This window comes from Oncorhynchus mykiss, chromosome 23 (assembly GCF_013265735.2).
Source record: "Oncorhynchus mykiss isolate Arlee chromosome 23, USDA_OmykA_1.1, whole genome shotgun sequence".
NCBI lineage: Eukaryota > Metazoa > Chordata > Actinopteri > Salmoniformes > Salmonidae > Oncorhynchus > Oncorhynchus mykiss.
In genome coordinates, this window is record NC_048587.1 from 45,815,610 (window position 1) to 45,830,534 (window position 14,925).

The 14,925-nt window shown below is 41.3% G+C and overlaps 1 protein-coding gene across 2 annotated transcripts in view; it reads right to left on the reverse strand.

Annotated features, from left to right (window-relative positions):
* Nucleotides 1–14,925, reverse strand: part of macrod2 (mono-ADP ribosylhydrolase 2) — a 1,190,608-nt gene that overhangs the window by 839,282 nt on the left and 336,401 nt on the right. The gene's annotated exons all lie outside the window — the stretch shown is intronic.

The window sequence follows — 14,925 nt, forward strand, 5'->3', positions numbered from 1 at the left end:
AGGTAGGGATGCACGATATATCGGTGAACATATCAGAATTGGCTGATATTAGCTGAAAATGCCAACATCTGTATTAGCCGATGTCTAGTTTAACGCTGATGTGCAAAACCAATGTCAAAGCTGATGTGCATACGTATATAACGTAGGTACATGAAGTAATGTAGGTATATGAAGTAATGTAGGTACATTAAGTAATGTAGGTACATTAAGTAATGTAGGTACATGAAGTAAAATGTTGCGCTACACGTGCAACACAACATTCCAAAACTAGACCACAATGTATGCTGTGTGGATCGAGTAGTCAACAAGTCAAGCAGTCATTTGAAAGAGTAAGAACATTTCAGAGAGACAACTCAAAGGTGAAATCCATTAAAGCCAAGATAATGGAATTCATTACCCTTGACAATCAACCGTTCTCTGTCGTGGGTGATGTTGACTTTCACCGACTGGTCGAGCACAGGTACAAACTACCAAGTGCGCTATTTTTCACAGTAATATTATTATGTGACGTGTAGTCAGGTCCTGATGGGTCAACAAGCTTATTTGACACATCAAATAGTGTTAAATACTATATATATATATTTTTTTTTACCTTTAATTAACTAGGCAAGTCAGTTAAGAACAAATTCCTTTTTTCAATGACGGCCTAGTGGGTTAACTGACTGTTCAGGTGCAGAACTACAGATTTGTACCTTGTCAGCTCGGGGATTTGAACGTGCAACCTTTCGGTTACTAGCCCAACACTCTAACCACTAGGCTACCCTGCCTAGTGACACGCAAAGACCCAAACGGCATTCCAAAGCAATGGCCCAAACGGCGTTCCATAGGAATCCTGGTTGAGAATGAAACAACTGAACAAATGAACAACGAAACAGCACAGCAAGTAAGTGAAATAAATATGTTTTGATTATGTTTTACTGGTAATGGGGACATGCATCTATGCCAACAAAATAAGGTTTTGGTCAGTGTGGTGTGTGTGTGTGTGTGTAACCTTTATTTAACTAGGCAAGTCAGTTAAGAACAAATTATTATTTACAATAAGCCCTATGGGACTCCCAATCACGTCCGGATGTGATCCAGCCTGGATTCGAACCAGGGACTGTTGTTATGCCTCTTACACTGGCATGCAATGCCTTAGACCGCTGCGTCCATGTGAGTGTGTTAACTATTTAACTGTACTAGAATGCCTAAAAGGCCGCTAAAATTTTAAATATCGGATATCAGTATCGGCCAAAAATGTCATATCGGTGCATCACTAGTAGGAGGGGTAGGGGTGGAGGGGTAGAGGTGGGAGGGGTAGGCGTGAAGGGTTTCAGGGGTATGGTTGGAGGGGTAGGGGTGGAAGGTTTAGGGGTAGGGTTGGAAGGGTGGAGGGTTAGGATTGGAGGGGTGGAGGGTTAGGATTGGAGGGGTGGAGGGTTAGGGATGGAGGGGTAGGGGTGGAGGGGTAGGGGTGGAAGGTTGGAGGGGTAGGGTTAGAGGGGTGGAAGTTTGGAGGGGTAGGGTTAGAGGGGTGGAAGGTTGGAGGGGTAGGGTTAGAGGGGTGGAGGGGTAGGGGTGGAAGGTTGGAGGGGTAGGGTTAGAGGGGTGGAAGTTTGGAGGGGTAGGGTTAGAAGGGTGGAAGGTTGGAGGGGTAGGGTTAGAGGGGTGGAAGTTTGGAGGGGTAGGTTTAGAGGGGTGGAGGGGTAGGGGTGGAAGGTTGGAGGGGTAGAGGTGGAGGGGTAGAAGTGGAGGGGTAGAGGTGGAGGGGTAGGGGTAGGGGTGGTAGGTTGGAGGGGTAGGGGTGGAGGTGGAGGGGTAGAGGTAGAGGGGTAGGGGTGGAAGGTTGGAGGGATAGGGGTGGAGGGGTAGAGGTGGAGGGGTAGGGGTGGAAGGTTTTGGGTGGAGGTTGCAGGAGGATGTATTGTGTCATTTTGGTTGAATGTTTTTTTTTTAAGTCGCTGGACTTTTAAGACCAATGAAAATATGTGAAGACAGATATGTGTTATTCTATGTGTGAGATGGGTCTGGGGATCAGGACTGGGACTGGGACTGGGACTGGGAGGGGTGAGGTGGACTAGGAAGGGTGGAGGGGTTATGATATATTCTCTGGATGAGATGTCTGGGGTAGGGGTGGAGGGGTGGGGCTGGAGGGGTAGGGGTGGAGGGGTAGGGGTGGAAGGATGTATGACGGGACTGTTGTTGGATGTTTTTATTTCCCTGTCAAAGACACATCACCCCTGTGAAAGCCTCCTCGCCTCCCCATCTCCTCCTCGTTTCCCCCGTCTCCCCCTGTCCCCCCACCGCGTCTCCCCCTCAGCACTCTTCTATATAATGAATCATTTAGGGTTTACAGTATCTCTCCTGAAGGGTACTGGGGTGCTGGCATCGGCATGGGATACAAATAAAACGGTTAACAATCAGCATTACTATCTATGGCAAGTCATTCACTCTCCAGGCCTCCTGTCAGTGATACATACTGTATATTTTCACTTCACAGAGACTCCATGGAAAATGTAAAAGGATGTTTGAATAAACAAATTAATTCCTCTCTGTAGTTTATTTATCTACTCTCTACTCTCTGATCTGGTTTATACTGGCATGTCCTTTGATGTCTGTGTGTTTTTGAAGTCCAATTTAGTCTATTTAAGTTGGCGCTCATGACTATTACTTTTTAAGTAGGCATCTCTGTCAATGACACACTATAGGCCTACTGTTGTCACTGTTTGTTTGATCAATGGCTGGAGTTATTGCCTGCTGCAGAGGGTCATGGCTAGAAGGGATACTGTGTATGTCAAAGTGACGTCACGCTCTGAACCATACATAAATGGCTGTCGACCGTAGTGATGCCTACCTGCTAACTCCTATACTACAGACGGTACCTAATACAGTTATATACAGCGCCTTCAAAAAGTATTCATACCCCTTGACTTTTTAGACATCCATCCACCTGACAGGTGTGGCATATCAAGAAGCTGATTAAACAGTATGATCATTACACTGTCTCGACCTTGTGCTAGGGACTTTAAAATGCCACTCAAAATATACAGTTTTGTCGCACAACCCAATGCCACAAATGTCTCAAGTTTTGAGGGAGCGTGCAATTGGCATATTGACTGCAGTAATGTCCACCAGAACCATTGCCAGGGAATTGAATGTTCATTTCTCTACCATAAGCCACCCCCAACATCGTTTTAGAGAACATGGCAGTATACCCAACTGGTCTCACAACGGCAGACCACGTATAACCACACCAGCCCAGGACTTCCACATCCGGCTTCTTCACCTGCAGGATCGTCTGAGACCAGCCAACCGGACAGCTGATCAAACTGAGGAGTATTTATGTCTGTAATAAAGCCCTTTTGTCTGAAAAAATAATTCTGATTGGCTTGGCCTGGCCTGGATCCCCAGTGGGTGGACATGGCTCCCAAGTGGGTGGGCTGCACCCCTACACAGTCATGTGAAATCAATAGATTAGGGCTAATTAATTCATTTCAGTTGATTGATTTCCTTATATGAACTGTAACTCATTAAAATCTTTGAAACTGTTACATGTTGCTTTTATATTTTTGTTCAGTATAGTAAACCTATATACCTAATCGACCTGTACAGAAACATCCCCATCTGTCATTCCATTAGGAAATAATAATCTATGCTTTCAAGCCATTCCACTAAATCATTATGTAGATGAAGAGTTTTAGAACTAAAGGACATTCCCTTGGAATTAGCAAGGCAAGGTCATTGTAGCAGGGCTGGGGTCTCACATCATGGTGAACACTATTTCAGCATGAAAGCTTCTCCTTATTACCTTCTCTGTCTTCTGCTGCCACTGGCACCGCAGGGAGGCCTTGGGAAGGACTATCTCTCTCTTTTTATTTCATTTGTCGTGTTCTCTCATACTCTCTTTCTCTACCCCCTTTCTCTCTCCTACTCCTCCCTCTCTCTCCTACTTCCTCTCTCTCTCCTCCATCCTTCCCCTCCCCCCTCCCCCAATCAGTGATGATGGATGAGCTAATTGATGCAGAATGATCAGGCCATTCATTTCAACCTACAACACTCAGCCCCCTATGTAGGGTTAGTGTTGTGTCATAGTGAAGAGGAAGGGAGGGAGGAAGAGAGGGAGAGTAGGAGACAGAGGGAAAGGGCTAGATAGAGAGAATGACAGGGAGGGAGGGAGGGAGGGAGGGAGGGAGGGAGGGAGGGAGGGAGGGAGGGAGGGAGGGAGGGAGGGAGGGAGGGAGGGAGGGAGGGAAGTTGAAAAAATGCCGGTTGGTTGACTTTTAGTTACAGTAACACTGTTGAGCATGGCAAATATTGAACTCAAGATGCCAGCTAAACACATGATCTACAATCAAATCACGAACATGACCCACCAGAATAAGTGAGGGTTGAGAGAATAATCCTGAGGAAAGGAGAGATAGTGTCTCACACCCTAGGTAAGGTCACTGTGTCTCTCTCTCTCCTCATTTTACCATCAGTTTTTATCCAAAGTGACTAATAGTCATGCATACATTTTGTATTATTATTGCTGGTCCTGGGAATAGAACCCACTATCCAGGCATTACAAGCACCATGATCTACCAAGGTCTCTACAGAGGCCTCTGTCTCTCTCTGTCTCTCTCTCTGTGTCTGTCTCTCTCTCTCTCTCTCTCTCTCTCTCTCTCTCTTTCTTTCTCTGTCTCTCTCTCTTTCTCTCTCTCTCTCTCTCACTCACTCTCTCTCTCACTCTCTCTCTCTCTCTCTCCCTCTCTCTCCGTCTCTCTCTGTCTCTCTCTCTGTCTCTCTCTCTCTCTCTCTCTCTCTCTCTCCCTCTCTCTCTGTCTCTCTATCTCTCTCTCTCTCTTTCTGTCTCTCTCTCTCTCTCTCTCTCTCTCTCTCGTTCTCTCTCAGTTTCAGTCTATGAATCATTCATCCCTGTCCCAACATATAAATCAAGCTGGTGGCCACCATGTCGCCTGCGGCAACCATGTCATTAACTAGTCAATGACATCTCTTGATCTCTGGGGATGTGTCTCAAATTGCACCCCAGTCCCTATGTAGTGCACTACTTTTGACCAGGGACCTATGTAAATAGGGTAGAGTTAGGCAGACCCCCAGTCTGCGGTACAGTGCTGCTATATGAAGAGACTAGGTTGTGTATAGGGAGAAAGATTTACATACCAGTATCATTATATTCAACTAGATGGTCACTTCCGTCTTGGTTTGTGGCATGAAGAAATTAAATGGGTACATTGTGGATTCACGTTCACACAGAGAGAAAGACAGGCATGTGTGTGCAGTGTAAGTGTAAGAGTAAGGTTTACGGTTTGGGGTTAAGGTTAGGATTAGGGAAAATATGATTTTTAATGGTCAAACATTTTGACTCCCAAAAAAGTCCTGAAATGTCACGAAAATAAAGCTCTCTGTGTGTGTGTGTGCGTGCGTGCGTGTTTGTGTGCGTGCGTGTGCATGTGTGTGTGTGTGTGTGAGCAAGAGAGAGAGAGAGATGAGGGAGAGAGACAGAAAGATGGAGCGAAAGAGAAAGAGAGAGAGGGAAAGAGAAAGAGAGAGAGGTAAAGAGAAAGAGAGAGGGAAAGAGAAAGAGAGAGAGGGAAAGAGAAAAAGAGAGGTAAAGAGAAAGAGAGAGAGGGAAAGAGAAAGAGAGAGAGGTAAAGAGAAAGAGAGAGAGGGAAAGAGAAAGAGAGAGGTAAAGAGAAAAAGAGAGAGGTAAAGAGAAAGAGAGAGAGGGAAAGAGAAAGAGAGAGGGAAAGAGAAAAAGAGAGAGGTAAAGAGAAAAGGGAAGCAGAGAGAGAGGGAGAGTTAAAGATATGCATATTGCTTACACTAGCTGAGGTCCTCAGGGACAGTGTCAACATGCATCCAGCCTATCAGCTATGCGGTGGTGACACATCAGAGACCCCATAGTGCTCATAATTACTCACTGTTCTCAACTGCTTCATTTACCATGGGTACATTCCAAATGGCACCCTATTCCCTTTATAGTGTACTGCTTTTGACCAAAGCCTAACGGGCCTTATATAGGGAATAGGGGTTCATTTGGGATGAAACTTCTCACTATCAGGGATTAGTGTTAATCTCATGTACTGTATGTGTAAGATTTCAGCTGAGACTACCTGTTACACGTGCAAAACACCACTGTTATTTGGTCAAAAACAAAAAGCCTAAACTTGTTGAAGACTGTGAGATATAAATATATATATATATATATATATATATATATATATATATATATATATATATATATATATATATATATATATATATAGAGAGAGAGAGAGAGAATATTTAGTCTGCTTCCAGTGCTTCAATCTTTCAACCACAGACTATTTTCACTTGCTTTGGCAATGTTAACATATGTTTCCCATGCCGATGAATCCCTTGAATTGAATTGAGAGAGAGACGAAAGATGAGAGAGAGGGCAATCTCTGCTGAAATAAACCGCTGTTCTAACATCAACAACAACAAACGACAGCACAAGTATCCCAACGGAGTATAACAGAAAATGAACACCTAAACCTAAACACTTAGAAACATATCATTATTAGTAATTGGCAATCACACCCAGTTTAATATACAGTAGAATTGCTGGTATAACGTTATAATAACACCACGTAATAAAGCATTTATAAAGGATCATTAATAGTATTATAATATTACTTAATAGTAATCAGGGAGATGTATTGTAGCACCACCGGACCGGACCGGTTTTCATCCCTTCATTACTACTGATATGTGATTGAGGTGGAAATGTTACATGTATAATGCTTATGCTTCCAGTGCTTCAGTCTTTTAACCGCAGACTATCTTCAACCTCATTTAAACGTAATGGGATATTTCAGAAAAATACTGTATTCAGATATTCCTTTACTCGTAAGCAGTCTATGGACCTCTCTTAATCTCTCTTGGACAGTCTGCGCGTAAACTGAAGAATCTGCCGCAACAGGATGGAATGTGTAGGATAAAGATCAACAGAAGTACCAGTGTTTGTGTTTTTGACACAGATTATTAGGATGTACCAGGATTGGGCGAAGGCGGTGCTTAAACTTCGACTGCTTTGCGCGTGTGGTGAAATTAGCATAAGGGTGGGGGCTTTGGCTGAGGGTGGAGACTTCACAAACCGGAACTCTCCATTTCTAACTGGTATGGACACAGAACTTAATTACGCAGCTGACCAAATTACTAAAGATTTCAATTCTGGGTTAAACGAGATTAGACTGACCTAAGGAGTGCCTGCAATCCACACTTTGGTTTTGGTAGAAAAGTCCCTGCCAATAAACAGTTATGTTCAATACATTTTCTGTATACTTCTGGCCCTTGTTTGGACACTGTGTTAACAACCCTCCAGGCGAGCTTCAATGCCATACAACTCTCCTTCCGTGGCCTCCAATTGCTCTTAAATACAAGTAAAACTAAATGCATGCTCTTCAACCGATCGCTGCCTGCACCTGCCCGCCCGTCCAATATCACCATTCTGGACGGTTCTGACTTAGAATATGTGGACAACTTCAAATAGCTAAGTGTCTGGTTAGACTGTAAACTCTCCTTCCAGACTCACATCAAACATCTCCAATTAAAACATACATCTAGAATTGGCTTTCTATTTCACAACAAAGCATCCTTCACTCATACTGCCAAACATACCCTTGTAAAACTCACCATCCTACCGATTATCGACTTTGGCGATGTCATTTACAAAATAGCCTCCAATACCCTACTCAATAAATTGGATCCAGCAGTCTATAACAGTGCCATCCATTTTGTCACCAAAGCCCCATATACTACTCACCACTGCGACCTGTACTCTCTCGTTGGCTAGCCCTCGCTTCATACTCGTCGCCAAACCCACTGGCTCCAGGTCATCTACAAGACCCTGCTAGGTAAAGTCCCCCCTTATCTCAGCTCGCTGGTCACTATATCAGCACCCACCTGTAGCATGCGATCCAGCAGGTATATCTCTCTGGTCACCCCCAAAACCAATTCTTTCTTTGGCCGCCTCTCCTTCCAGTTCTCTGCTGCCAATGACTGGAACAAACTACAAAAATCTCTGAAACACTTATCCCCCTCACTAGCTTTAAGCACCAGCTGTCAGAGCAGCTCACAGATTACTGTACCTGTCCATAGCCCATCTATAATTTAGCCAAAACAACTACCTCTCCCCCTACTGTATTTATTTATTTATTTTGCTCCTTTGCACCCCATTATTTCTATATCTACTTTGCACATTCTTCCACTGCATATATACCATTCCAGTGCTTTACTTGCTATATTGTATTTACTTCGCCACCATGGCCTTTTTTTTGCCTTTACCTCCCTTATCTCACCTCATTTGCTCACATTGTATATAGACGTATTATTCTACTGTATTATTGACTGTATGTTTGTTTTACTCCATATGTAACTCTGTGTTGTTGTATGTGTCAAACTGCTTCGCTTTATCTTGGCCAGGTCGCAATTGTAAATGAGAACTGGTTCTCAACTTGCCTACCTGGTGAAATAAAGGTGAAATAAAAATAAATAAAACATATTCTGTATTGTGTGTTTATGTTTAACCATTGATATGTTTTAGGGGCCATTTTGCGACCTTAAGGAGCTATATTTTTGTAAGAAATTCTAAACATTTATAAAGTATTTATAAATGTCCCATACTTTAGTTGAAGCCATGCAAAAATACTTAACTAATGATTAGTAAATCATTATGAATCATTATTAAATATTAATCATTATTCATTATTACATACTTTAAAATAAGTGAATATTTATAAATGTGTGAATAGCTAGGTAACTCACATTTACAAATGTGGGAATAATGATGACAGGGTGTCTGCAGATCCTTAAAAAGTTGTCATTTTAAATACATTTGTATGATTGAAAGGCCTTAATAAGTCTTAAAATGTCTTAAATTCAGTTTTCAAAGGTCTTACAAAATGTGACGGAGATGACTACAGTGTTAACGTTATATTGTGATGCTGCTTAATATATTTGTTTAACATCAAACAGCTAATAATACTCTAGGTGCACTTCCACATTGTTACAGAGGGTCATGTTTAGATGGGATACAGCTTTTGTGAAATTGACATCAAAAGTAGTTTTTTTTTGCATTTTAGCAAACCCTAAACTTGTCCTAACCTTAACATAATTATCCTAAACTGCTACATTAGTTATCCTAACCTGCTACATTAGTTATCCTAACCTGCTACATTAGTTATCCTAACCTTCTACAAAAAGTTAATTTTGACAAAAGCTGTAGCTCATCCTGACAAAACCATTAAAGAGCTATCCAACCACCTGCTCCTCTGTGTGTGCCTGCCATGTGCTTGTGCCAGTGTGAGTTGGTCCTTTGCCAGAGGAGAGAGAACAGAGAGCAAGTAGTAGTCTATACAATTTGATAGACAACAACACTAAATAGAGCTGAGACCACACACCAAGCCTCTGGTGAGCTGGGTAAGGTCCAGTATAATAGTGATAGATCATCCTGCCAGCTGTGAACCTGAGCCTCCACTCACAGCACCCAGTCTGGTCTGGACAGGTCTAAGATAAGAGGATCCTTTTATAAGATGAGCAAGAGCACACCCATGGATCCATGTTTACATCTCTCACACACACACACATACATACACACACGCGCACACACACGCGCGCACACACACACACACACACACACACACACACACACACACACACACACACACACACACACACACACACACACACACACACACACACACACACACACACACACACACACACACACACACACACAGTCATGGCAGGAGGTCGAACTCACGACTTCACATGCTAGATGATAGGAGGACAGGGTAAGCAAGAGAGAGAGAGGAAGAGAGAGAGAGAGAGAGAGAGAGAGAGAGAGAGAGAGAGAGAGAGGGTGACAGAGGCAGAGAGAGAGAGAGAGAGAGAGGAAGAGAGAGAGAGAGAGAGAGAGGTGAGAGAGGCAGAGAGAGGTGAGAGAGAGAGAGGGGAAGAGAGAGAGAGAGGTGAGAGAGGCAGAGAGAGAGAGAGAGGTGAGAGAGGCAGAGAGAGAGATAGAGAGAGAATGAGAGAAAAGAAAACACGTTTACATAGCAACCACCTCAGAATGATAAAGAGAGTGCCAGATAAAGACAGTGTATAGGCCACACACAGATAAACGAGAGAAGATAGAGAGCTTTGTTTTAAGAAAACATTATTCTAGAGGCAGAGCCAGTCAGATAACCTATATTCCTCACCACTCAAACAGGTTTCTACTACCACCTCAGCCTTCAACAATAGATCCTGGACCAGAGATGGTAGGAAGAAGAAGAATTAGTCCACACGACTCCTCCAGCCTTTAACATACTGTAGTAGTCAGGAGTCAGACAAAAACAAAGTGTTCCGACGCATATTGTACACTAGGCACAGAACCAACTGTCTTATTGTCATATTTTAGCAAGGTTAATTGGCTTAGATTGTGTCAGTTGATTGGTTTATTTATGAGGAGTAACATCAGGGGAAGGCAATTAGTGAATACAACAGTGTGTAGCCTTTAGGCCTCCTGACTCAAGCTATTAAAGTAATCTCACATGAATTTCACATGAGTTCTCATAGGAAGTTAATGTGAAACATGTCAAAGTAACATGTGACTTAAAAAGTAATCTCACATGAAGAACCACATGAATTTCACATGAGTTCTCATAGGAAGTTAATGTGAAACATGTCAAAGTAACATGTGACTTAAAAAGTAATCTCACATGAAGAACCACATGAATTTCACATGAGTTCTCATAGGAAGTTAATGTGAAACATGTCAAAGTAACATGTGACTTAAAAAGTAATCTCACATGAAGAACCACATGAATTTCACATGAGTTCTCATAGGAAGTTAATGTGAAACATGTCAAAGTAACATGTGACTTAAAAAGTAATCTCACATGAAGAACCACATGAATTTCACATGAGTTCTCATAGGAAGTTAATGTGAAACATGTCAAAGTAACATGTGACGACATGAAACTACACATTTGAGCACATGTGAAAACATGATCTCGTGAAATAAATGTGACAACATGAGGATGCAACATTTCAACATGTGATACCATGACACTACACATGACAACATGTGATACCATGACACTACACATGACAACATGTGATACCATGACACTACACATGACAACATGTGATACCATGACACTACTCATGACAACATGTGAATGTTTTTCACATGTGAAAATGCAATTCTACATATGAGAGCTGGATGTTTTACATGAAAGTTTGTCATGGTATGGGGTTTTAAGGTAAGTGGTACACATCCTTAATCAATATGATTACATTTGACATGATTTCTTAGTGCTGACTTCTCAGTATGATGCCACCTGAGATTTGAAGTCACGACCTCTACATTTAGGGTACGCCAAGCTTTCTGCTGCCCCACAAAGTGTGTGGCATTCGGTGAAGTCCCCTACACATGACCTACAATATCTCCACACCTACCATCTGCACTGCTATTTTAGGTATCAGTTATTCTGACTAAACTCTCATCATTGATTTAATTGACTTATTTAAGCAGTTTGAGGGTTTTCTGTATAGTTGTCTAAATAATGTTTTGGGAGGATATATTATTCTGTTTTAATGATAATCCTGAATCACTATGATAAAGATAATAGTTTTTCTTCAGTATATTTTTTACGAAGCTGAGATTTACTTTGAAGTCCAAAGTGTTGTGAAATCTGAAATTGACACAGACATGCTGGCGTATCAGGAAGATTGAAATGCCTTCAACCAAGAAGTTGTGGGTTCAAATCCCAGGTGAGGACATGTTGAATTAGAATTACAGTATAAATAAACATACACAATGTAGTCATGTATGTCAAATATATACTGTAAGTTAAAAACACTATGTGAAGTTCCAGGGACATCCTAACAACTCAATTTTGTTTGCAGGGCATCACCTGTGTAACGATTCTCGTCCTCCTCTTCTGAGGAGGAGTAGTAAGAAGGACCGGAGGACCAATGCGCAGCGTGGTAAGTGTTCATTATATTTATTTATAACTCAGAACACTAAATAATAAAACAACAAAGACAACGAAATGAAACCGAAACAGTCCTGTACGGGGCATACATAAAACACAGAACATAATCACCCACGATAACACAATAGAAAACAGGCTACCTAAATATGGTTCTCAATCAGGGACAACGATTGACAGCTGCCTCTAATTGAGAACCATACCAGGCCAAACACAGAAATACCAAATCATAGAAAAACTAACATAGACAACCCACCCAACTCACGCCCTGACCATACTAAAACAAAGACAAAACAAAAGAACTAAGGTCAGAACGTGACAACCTGTGAAATATCATGTGAAAAATAGCCACGTGAAACTTTTTTCAAAACCAACATTTCACATGTAAAATAAAATGTTACATATGAAAAATGTGTTTTTTTTCCGTAAGGGAAGACTAGGGCCCTATAAAAATCATAAAATGTTACATATGAAAAATGTGTTTTTTTCCGTAAGGGAAGACTAGGGCCCTATAAAAATCATAAAATGTTACATATGAAAAACGTGTTTTTTTCCGTAAGGGAAGACTAGGGCCCTATAAAATTCATAAAATGTTCTGCCTGATTCCGTTTTTCCCATATTGCATTTTCTCCGTTTAGTTTTTCCATGTTTTCGATGTGATTTTTATTTCAGGTTTTCACCAAAAAAATGACACTTTATTATAAAGAAATTACATAATTGGATGTTCTAAGTCCACAACGATTCTTAAACAACATCAGGAGACCACTTTTGAGGTCTGGAAAGATCTAACCAATGTAGATTTTTGTGGGTGTAGTTACCCTTTAATTCAACTGAGCACAAGCCAGAGACCGTTGTTTGGTTAGCAATGTTTCTGTAGCGCTCATGTGATTGCAGAGTTTGCAAAACAAATTGTCACTGGATTAATTCAAATAATCAAATAATTTTGCCAGGTAGGGATAGGCTACTTTGTAATTACTGTAACATGTAATTGAGAAGGTTTTGAGGAACTTTCAATCTACCAGAAGAGAGTTGTCATTACATTAGCATCATTGCTAACAGCTAGAAAGTTGTCATTACATTAGCATCATCGCTAACGGCTAGAGAGTTGTCATTACATTAGCATCATCGCTAACGGCTAGACAGTTGTCATTACATTAGCATCATCGCTAACGGCTAGACAGTTGTCATTACATTAGCATCATCACTAACGGCTAGACAGTTGTCATTACATTAGAATCATCGCTAACGGCAAGACAGTTGTCATTACATTAGCATCATAGCTAATGGCTAGACAGTTGTCATTACATTAGCATCATCGCTAACGGCTAGACAGTTGTCATTACATTAGCATCATCGCTAACGGCTAGACAGTTGTCATTACATTAGCATCATAGCTAATGGCTAGACAGTTGTCATTACATTAGCATCATCGCTAACGGCTAGACAGTTGTCATTACATTAGCATCATCGCTAACGGCTAGACAGTTGTCATTACATTAGCATCAACGTTAACAGCTAGACAAAGTGGTAGAGAAACACGCACACACAGACAGGGGCATTCCTGTGCTGTTGCACCTTTGTCAAGGCTGTCGTAAGAACGGCACCAAGGAGTTCCACATATTTAATTCAAAGAGGACCTTAAACAAAACACAATCAATCAATCAATCAATCAATCAATCAATCAATCAATCAATCAATCAATCAATCAATCAATCAATAATCGAACAACTAAAGGTGACTATGTGGTGCACAAACACAAAACAATATCCCACAAACACAGGTGGGAAAAATAGCTACTTAAATATGATCCTCAATTAGAGACAACGATTACCAGCTGCCTCTAATTGGGAATCTTACAAAACACCAACATAGAAAATATAAACTAGAACACAACATAGAAATTATAAACTAGAATACCCCCTAGTCACGCCCTGACCTACTACACCATAGAGAAACAAAGGCACTCTATGGTCAGGGCGTGACAATCTTCAGAAAGTTGAAAGAAAATACAAATCACTGTTGCATTTTCTTCATGTCGTATGATAATCTTGGGCAAGTTAATGCATTTTCTAATAAATGTAGCAATTTCCTTCTCAGTTCAACCCATTTTTGAATATTGTTGAATTACGTTTTAATGTCTTGTGGCACAAATCTCATTCAAGTCATGGAGCCAATATAAGCTTGTTTTGTGCGTCATTTCCAAATCATCAAAAGTATCTACAATTTATTATAGATGATTTGAACATGATGCGTGAAAAAATGTAATATCAGTCCCATAACTTGAATGGGATTTGTACCACAAATGCATTTGGAAACAGTGCCAGGGAAACTTAACCAAAGCAGCGATTGCAACATACATTGGTTATGTAAAACATAATTGAGAGGTGAAGAGGAGCAGAGCGATGGCAATCAAGAAGCCAATGTTTAGTGTTACATTAGACATCATTGAGAAGTGCTTGAGTGAGTCCACTTTGGTTACGGAGATACATTTTTCTGACCTCTGATCCCAATCACTTGCACGCATGCAAACGCACACAGGCACACACATGCACACATTTATTAACCTTGATTAACGTGTTGCTAAAGGTCTCTCTCTGTCACTAGCTAAAGTTCTGGAGAACTGCACACTGAAGCGACGCAATATGGCTGCTGAGAGCCGAGGTCTAACCATGTATCAGATAAGATGAGAGCCACTTGGGACAGAGCGTGATTAGACGTGGGTAGGGTTTCAGCTCAGCAATTGTATATATCAAGAACTAACTAATTGTCTCCTAAGATGGGATAAATAAATAACCCAGATATATCATATAAGAGTGTAGAGCGAGAGAGAGAGAGAGATGTCTGCAAACACCCAAACACAGATGGATAAACAGTCAGATAACAGATAAGACATGAAGCTGAAGAAATGACCTTGTTTTCATCTTCGTACGACTGCTAGATACCA